The sequence below is a fragment of the Dromiciops gliroides genome, chromosome 5 (genome assembly GCF_019393635.1).
Source record: "Dromiciops gliroides isolate mDroGli1 chromosome 5, mDroGli1.pri, whole genome shotgun sequence".
NCBI classification, from domain to species: domain Eukaryota; kingdom Metazoa; phylum Chordata; class Mammalia; order Microbiotheria; family Microbiotheriidae; genus Dromiciops; species Dromiciops gliroides.
The window spans coordinates 86,981,247-86,990,408 of NC_057865.1; positions in this window are offsets into that span (position 1 = coordinate 86,981,247).

Below are 9,162 nucleotides of genomic sequence, written 5' to 3' on the forward strand. Positions count from 1 at the left end.
AGCTGCCTGACCCTGAGCAAGTCACTTAACCCCAATTGCCTTAAACATCGGGGCCATCTCCAGTCATCCTGATGTATATCTTGTCCCTGGATCCAGATGGCTCTGGAGGAGAGATCGAGGTTGCTGACCTTGCACAGCCCTCCCTCACTTAAATCCAATTCACTGAAAGTCATGACATCACCCCAATGTAATGGTCCTCTTTGAGAACTAAGGACAAACAATACAAAATAAAACCCATAAAAATGAGGTCCAGCAATATCTGGAAAAAAAACAGGAAGAAAATATTATATATTAGATGCTGCAAATGGAGAAAATATTTGCAGAAGACAAAACATTAAGGTAAAGATTTCTATTAAGGTAAAAGGTTTCTATGGCCTGTTATTATTGTCACTGATAATAATAATAACAGATAGAATTTACATAGTGCTCCAAGGTCTGCAAAGGACTCTACATATGTATTATCTCACTTGATCCTCATAATAACACTGTGAGGGTGATGCCATAATCATCCCATTTTACAAATGAGAAAACCTAGGCTGAGAGATTAAGAGACTTGCCTACATAGCCAGGAAGTGTGTTGGGCAGGATTCAAATTGAGGTCTTCCTGAGCCTAGGTCCAGAACTCTATTCACTATGGGATAGCTTCGTGAGGCACACAGAGGTTTGCCTAGAATTACAGCTAGCAAGTGTCAGGGGTGGGATTTGAACCTAGGTCTTCCTGATTCCAAGTATCTGTAGAAGATCATTGCTCTCAAGCTGGAAGGCCCCAAAGAATCCATCTAGTCCAGTTCACTTATATTATAGAAGAGGAATCTTTGTTTTTTTGTTTGTTTATTTTGTTTGTTTGCTTTTTGCAGGGCAATGAGGGTTAAGTGACTTGTCCAGGGTCACACAGCTAGTAAGTGTCAAGTGTCTGAGGCCAGATTTGAACTCAGTTCCTCCTGAATCCAGGGCAGGTGCTTTATCCACTGCTCCATCTAGCTGCACCACCCCCAGAAGAGGAATCTTAAATCATACTGTGTTACTCTGTGATTTTGATTTTGATTCCCTTGATGGCACATCCAAAAGGAGTTACTAAAGAAATCTAGAGAAGCCAGGAGGTTGCTGTAGTGAAAACGGCAATTTTCTTAGAGTCAGGACTCACAACCTCTCTGTGCCTCAGTTTCCTCATCTATAAAATGAGAGGGTTGGCTTTGATGGCCTCTTCAGTCCCTACCTGCTGGTGTTCTTATCTTGGCCAGGGATGTCAGGAAGTTCAAATCAGGCAATCAAAGCAAAAATACTTGCAAAGGACAAATGTACAGGAGGTTATTTCTTTTGAAGCTGAAGAGAAGGAGGAGGAGGAAGAGGATGTGGTCATTGTTGTCTGGGGAGCCTCACCTGGGTCAGCTTCCTCCCCTTCACCCTCAACCCCAGTGACAATACTCTCCTTTTCTGTCTCAGAGGGTACAGGTAAAATCTGTGTGGTCCCAAATGACCTAAGCTTCGTGTTAGCTCCTGGGGTCAGCTCGCCCACCTTTGGATGGTAGGCTCTCCCTTGAAGGATGGGTACCTTTGGAGAGCCTGGAAAAAATGGATGGACTCCAGGGGACTGATGACTTCAGGTGGCAACTCAGCATGATGGGAAAAGATTGTCGGTGTGGGATTCAAGAGGGCTCATTTGGCATCCCGGTCTTGTCACAGAGTTGTGAGGAGCTGGTGTGGCTGTGTACATAACAGCTTTGGCGCGCTGCTGCTCAGAGTTGATTCGAATGTTTCTTCAAATGCCTGGCTGATACAGCGAGTCACCACGAGCCAGAGACTGGTGCCATGATGTGCCAGGCATGAGCCACGACCACCTTGACCATCACTTCCCCCTAGATGTAAATGAAGACAGACCAGAAGCATCAACCCAAGAGCCTTGGGAAAGGAACTGCCTCCTAGACCACCTGTCCTGCTTCCAGGACAGCCCCTGAAGCCATCCTCCAAGGAACCAGCTCCTGTGGCGAAGGGGCCAGCCCTCCCTGCCAAATGCCAGCCAACTGCAGGCCATAAGACAGGCAAGCCAGCCTCGTTGAAGAAGCAAGGTATGCCAGAGGAGAGAAAGGAGGCAGCATGTGCCAGGCAAGTCACACCACCACTGCCAGCACCACCTTGACCATCATCTCCCCTCAGACCTTGTTGGAGAAGCCCAGGATCCCAAGAGCCTTGGGAATAGCTGCATCATCATCATCCTGGGAGGCAGCCCCTTTGGAGATGTGGTTGGGAGGCTGGTCCTTCAGGTGCTGCAGCCACAGTTATTGAAGACCCAGAGAAGGAAGTTCTTGTCACCACAGTCCTTGGAGATGGCTCAGTCTAGAAACTGACATTAGAGGAATAACACAAAAGAAGAGGCACGACCCTCTATTTGCTGCTACACCCTAAGGACCATGGGACTCTCACCTGAAACTTCCCAGGTGTGCTGTCTCCCCTACTGGACTGTGAGCTCCTGGAGAGCAGGGATGGTCTTGATTTTCTATCCGTATTCTCAGTGCTTAGCACATAGTGAGTATTTGATAAATGCTTTATTTATTCCTTCCTACCTACATTTTCTCCCTTACCATGAGACGATATCTTCATATTTCAAGAGGAAACACTGGGTTGAAGGACTTTAGAGAATATCAGGGCCGTTGAGATCATTTATTTCAACCCCTTCCCTCATTTTACAGATGATTCCAAATGCATTGCTCTCTCCACATCACCATGGTATCTCTGTAGGTTTATTTGTGAGGGGAAAGAGTCAAGTTTACAACAGGTACATGGGGTATAAGTAAATTGGGGTGCTAACAGACTATCCATCCCGTGGATGACTAAATCAGGGTGTCCTTGGAAGCTGCACCTGATAACTCCTCAGAGAGACTGGGCTGATTCAGATTTTGGTGGTGTGTTTTGTAAACATGAAAGACGCCTGATATGCCATTTCAGGAGCCCAGAGATGTCAAGAATCCAAAGTCTGCTAGCTGTGTGACCTCAGGCAAGTCACTTAACCCTCATTGCCCCACCAAAAAAAAAAAGAATCCAAAGTCTGCCCTAGCATCCCTTGGCCTTATCACAAGGCATGAGCTGATACCCTTGCCAGGACCTGGCAGCCCTCTAAAGTGTGGCCCACTCCAACCTGAAGGAGGCCTCTATCCCCAGCTCCCAGTTCTCTGGATTTATCCACTGGTGGGTCAATAATAAAAACCATTCCTACCCCTCCTCAATCCTATCTATTGGCAATAGCTGCCAATGCCAGCCTAGCCTTGGCACTCTATCCATTTTATCATAGGACTTGGGAGATATCAATTATAACTGCCTTCATCTCCAGAGAGTCAGCATGGTAGAGCAGATAGCAAGCTGACCACAAAGTCATTAAGATGATCATGTCCTCCTCCATACACTAGCTCAATGATCCTGGGCAAGGACCCTTAACAATCTGTGTTGATAGAAGATTCTTCCTTTGAGTCCCCCACGTTCTCATTTATCCATCTTAGCTTGTTTGTGCCTAGTTGTTGGCATGTGTCACCTCCCTCAGACTGTGAGCTCAGGAGCAGGGATTGTCTTTTCCCTTTCTTTGTACCCCCACGACTCAGCACAGTTTCTGGCACATAGCGGGTGCTTATAAATGTCTGTTGACTGGTACAATTGGGTCACGTATGTAGTTCCACATCCCCTTCCCCCTACCATGTTTGTAGTGGCAAACATTTGCATTTCAATAAAAGGCAGTATCTGTACTTCCATAGGCTATCACCAGTCAGTTAATAAAACCCATCACCAATCAGACTCCCACAATTTACAAACAAATCCCATTTCCTTACTTTCTGTAAGGCTGTGGATCAGATGAGGTCCAATGTCCCTGGAGCAGGCAGCAAGGTGAAGTAAAAACTGCACTGAATTTAAATCCACTGAGCTCTGAGTGTAGATTGGTGCATGTGGTTTTTTGTTGTTGTTTTTTTTCACTTTATGTTTCTTGCATTTTTTTGCAACATGGCTAACATGAAAATATGTTCTGCATGATTTCACACGGATAAGCGATATATTGCTTGCCTTTTCAATAGGTAGTAGGGAGGGACATAATACAGAACTCAAAATTTTTTAAAAAAGGAATGTTAAAAGTAAATGTTGTGTTTTTTTTTTAATTTAAATCCAGAATTGGGTTCAAATCCCCAGCCCTGCTTTTAATACCTGGGTGACCTTCCATATAAAACAAATGCTATTTGGAGATGATATGAACGAGGAGGGCCACTTCGGGAAGGGGTCCATACTCTAAAATTTAATCAACAAGCATTTGTTAAGTGCCTACTATGCACCAAACACTGAGATAAGCATTAGATTTCATTCCCAAAAGTGTTGGGAGGAAAGATTTCTACTCCCTTCTCTTGGCAATTGATTTCTCAGTCATGGTCTCCTTGCCCTCCCCAAATGGGGAGCACACTTCCACCATCTAAAGAAAGACCCATGGGGGCACTTCAAGAAGGGTGTGAGTGGGGAAGAGGATAGAGTTTAACTGGGCTGATATGGTTCGGTGATCTTCTCTCTTCCCTCATCGGCCAGGAAGGCACCAAGGCAGGTGCCAGGCAAGGATTTCGAGAGAGGCACTGCCACTCCCAGGCTGCCAAGATCATCAGGGCCCCCTGCAGCCCCATTTGCAAATCCCACCCCCCAGTATAAAGAGGCCCAACAGCTGAATGCTTCAGGGCCCCAATAAGCTGCTGGTGCCCATTCCCACACGCATTTCCTTCTCCCAAGTTGGAAAAGCTTCGTGCAAGTAGGAGGATCAGAAGGGTAAGAGGAGAGAGGCAGTGCTGGTCAGCTCCGGGAGGCATGGAGGCTGGAGGCTCACGGACTCAGCCTATGCCAAGAAACCCGAGGCAGATGGAGCCTGGCTAAAAGAGTCAGGACTTTCCTCGGAGGCCCTTCATCAGCTGCATTCACCCTGTGAGGAGGTACTTCACCTCTGTGGAGTGGAGGCAATTACTTCTCACCAATTAGGCTCAATCAGGGCACTATAAACAGCTGGTGGTATGTAGCCGTTATCCTCATTTACAACCCTGATGGCCTTTTAGCCTTCACGAGTCTGGAAGCCGACTCCAAGTTCTTCCCCTCCCCCTTGTCAATCGGGAGAATCATAAAAATGTATGAGGGCCTGGAGAAAGACAGGGTGGGGAGGCTCTGGTGGGGACAGAAGAGGGGGCCAGGAAGGGGACTGGCATCTTGAAATGAGGACAAGAGAGATCTACCACCAGCTGTTCAAAGCTCCATGATTGAGGGTCTAATTGATTGCGGGTGATTATGTCCCCACTGGGGGAAGGTGAAGTGGGCCCTCTGTCTGGGTGCCCCTGATTATGGCCTGTGGAGCCAAAGACCAAGACGGGTGACAGGTTCAATTGGATCTTAATTTTTTAATGGCTGATAGATGTGTTTTTTCAGGCTTTGAGAGCTGAGAAACATCTGGGGTGGAGTGGGAATGGGAGGGGGGAGGGAGAAAAAGAAAGAGGGAAGGAAAAAGGGAGGAGGGAGAAAGGGAGGTGAAGGGTCCGTTTGTCCCCAAGGTTTCAGCGTGACCCTGCAAAGAATGGACCTGGGAGTTGGTGCAATGGGAGGAAGATGCCCGGCTGCCCCCATGGTACCGTAGATGGGGCATTTGGCTTTGGGGAATGGTGACTCCAGTGGAAGTATGTCAGTCTTTCAAAACCCAGTGCCAACACCACCCCCTGTGGGAAGTCTCCTCAAAACACCCCAAGAAACCTTGAACGATCTCTCAGAACCTGCTCAACACTTAAATCTGTAACACTCAAGGGGTACTTACCTTAGACTGCCTCTTATGGCTAATGATTTCCTTATGTTTGTAACTGGGGGTGCTGGGTGGCCTGCATAGGTATATGTGTGTGTATACCAATATATGACACCACCTGTATGTGTACACATGCATGGATATGCATACACATAGACAGAGGTAGCTGTGCATCCACAGCCTGAGTCCAGAAGAATAAATCCCATTCAGTGGAACAAAGGACACCTTTTGCAATATAATATTGTAAAGTTTTCCAGCCCTAGTTTCCCCTATTCTGTATCCCCTCCCCAGACTGAGGCATACTTGTATTCTATATTTAAAAGCAATAGAATGTTGTACATAACGGAGTTGAAATATCATGTGCAATCATCTTTTTTAATTATATTGTGTTAAGTAAAATGCTTGTTCTAGTCCATAAATTAAAATAAAATGAAAAAAAAAAGAAGAAAAATAGTGACGACTCCTGTTTACATAGCCCTTTCCTGTTTTCAAAGCTCTTTCCTCTCAATAACTCTCTGCGGTGGGTAGTACAAGTGTGATTAACACCATTTTACAGACGAAGAAACCAAGGTTTTCAGTCTTGCCCATGGTCACACTTATTAGCTGAGAGAGATTCCAATCTTGGTCTATCGACCTCAATTCCCAATGCTCTGCCTCAGCATGTCTCTCTGAATAATCTATAGGCTCTAAATATTTCCCACAATAGCCCTAGGAGAAAGGTAGACTACAGCTCCTCCAAAGGTAAAGAACTGGAATCTCTAGGAGCAATCAAATCGCAGCCACGTGTACGTGGCCACAGCTGTTGAGTGGAGGCCCTGGACACAGAGAGATCTCTTATTTGGCCGTCCCAGGATCTCTCCACGAAAGGGCCCACCTCCAGGGGAAACAGATGACTTCTTAAACTGGGATTTAAGCCCAATGTAATACAGAGTTGTAGACTTTGGGGCTAGCCTGTATTAAATCAGAGCCACAGAAATGAGAGCTGGAAGGAGTTTTAATCCAACCCTTCATCTTACAGAGGAGGAAAATTATCTATTGGCTTGATTTGGGTTTGTTTCTGTCAAGGGTGTCTCAGGCCTTTGACTAATCCTTCACCAATTATTTATTAATTGCCTACTATGTCACGAACCCATGCTAATCACTGGAGATACAAAGACCAAAAAAAAAAAGAAGAAGAAGAAAAAGAAAAAGGAAAGAAGAAACAATCCCTAACCTTAAAAGTCACTTACATTCTAATGGGAGAGCTCACACATACATCTGTAAGTTTATACATATACTTAACATAAATACATAAATGTAATTTGAGGGGTGGGGTGAGGAAGGGGGAAGCCAGGAGCAGCTAGGCTCCAGAAAGGCTCCCTGCAGATTTCTAGATCTTTCCCACAGTACTGGGACTGGGTCATTGGCTGTAATAGTTTCCTGCCTGGACCTCTCAGTGCCCTCCCTCCGAGTTTACCTTCAATTTACCCTGCATATGTCTTGTTTGTACACGGCTGTTTGCATGTTGTCTTCTCTATTAGATCGTACACCACTTGAGGGCAGGAACTGCTACTGCCTTTATTTGTATTCCCAGTGCACAGTTACTAGCACATAGTAGGCACTTAATAAATGCTTGTTAACTTGCTGTTGACCTGCCTCTGAAATCTCAGTGAATAGATGGGAGGTGGGGAGTCTGGAACAGGGAATGGGAACCATCCTCCCCGGTCCTGCCTCATCACTGGTCCCAGAATCCAACCTCTGGATTCTCTGTGCTCCCAACCGATGCCACAGCCACCTGTTTCCCGAGTTTATCCTGAATTCTCCCTTCTCATCTCTGCCTGTTCATATCCTTCTCTGCCACCAAGGTCTACCTAACTCAGGGGCTTTCTCCATAAATCCTTTCTTTTTCTTGGCAGGCTTGCCATGATCTCTCCCTGGTCAGATTCATTGAGAATCCTTTGTCCAGCTCTCCTTCCATACAATCACATTCTTCTTGTTTGGGGCTTGTGTTTCTCCTTCCCCAGCGCCGCCCCCCCCCCACCCGGCCCACACTCTTTCATCTCTTAATACCTCTAAGACTTAGAGCAATCTAGTCCAAAATCCCTCTTTTAGTGATGGGAAACTGGGGCCCAGGGTGGCTAAATAATAATTTGACCAGGGTCACACAAGAATTGTCAGGAAAAAAAAATTGAACTCAGGTCCACTGACTCTGACTCTGACTCTGCTGTGTGAAGGGGGTGATTAATAAATATTTGTTGAATTTTTGGTGGTGAGCTCCAATACCTTTGGTCTCCAAGCTGTAGCTGATGCTCGATCCTGCTATCTTCTGACTTCCCATGGACTCTGTACCTGTCAATCCTGGGCCAGATGGTGGCAGATTCAGAACATAGTTAGTCTGGTTTTGTTTTGTTCTGGAAAATAGACTTTATTATTAGAAATATCTGTTCATTGATTGAAGAAACAAAAACAACTTGCTTGATTCATGGTTTAATAATGTTTACATTTGATTGGGGACCCAGCAAATGAAGAGTGTGGTCCAGTTTGGGGGGGGCTCTGGGTTCTCTTCAAGTCCCTGTTCCTAACCTAGGCAACTGGCCCATCAAATATGATTGAAACTTTTGATATGCTAGCCCATGCTAATGGTGCTCGAGGGGGCAGAGATGTATATGACCTGACTCCTTTTCTCAAAAAGGAGGGAGGAGCAATGGTCTGAGGGGCCAGCCATTACCTATTCTAACACAGCCATGGGAGGATCATAGGTTAGAAAGTCCAGCACCTTGGAGATACAAGGGGTCCAAACTCCTTTATTTTAAACAGGAAGAAACTGAAGGCTGGAAAGGGTACCTGATTCGCCCAACATTTCACCTATAGTCAGCATCAGTGGCAAAATTCAAACTCAGTTCCCGTGACTCCACCACACCCTCAAGTGACTCCAAAGAGAATACCTACATAGTGAATGTCTGAAACCAATAGTCATTGTAATAATATAGCAACAGAAAGAAGCAATGAACACACACCAGCAATTATTATGTGGCCCTCTTTGAGCAAAGGCTACTTTACATGAAAAGTTTTGTGGCTTTTTAAAAAAAAATTGTATGTCTGTCTCTCATGTATGTATGACTCTCAGACATTTTATGCATTTTTTGTTATTTGGAACAGAATTTTACCTTATATTATTCTCCCTGAATGTCTGTTATTGCTATATAGAAATGCCATTGATTTTGATGCATTTATTTTTAGCCTATTCCTACTAACTCTATTGCCTTTTTTTCTTCTGATTTTCTAGAGGTTTTCTAAGTAAGCCATCATCAGCAAAAAGGAATGATTTTTTTACTTCTCTTTGGGATATTTATGTCTTGTGTTGCTATCCCTAGCATTTCTAGAACTACATC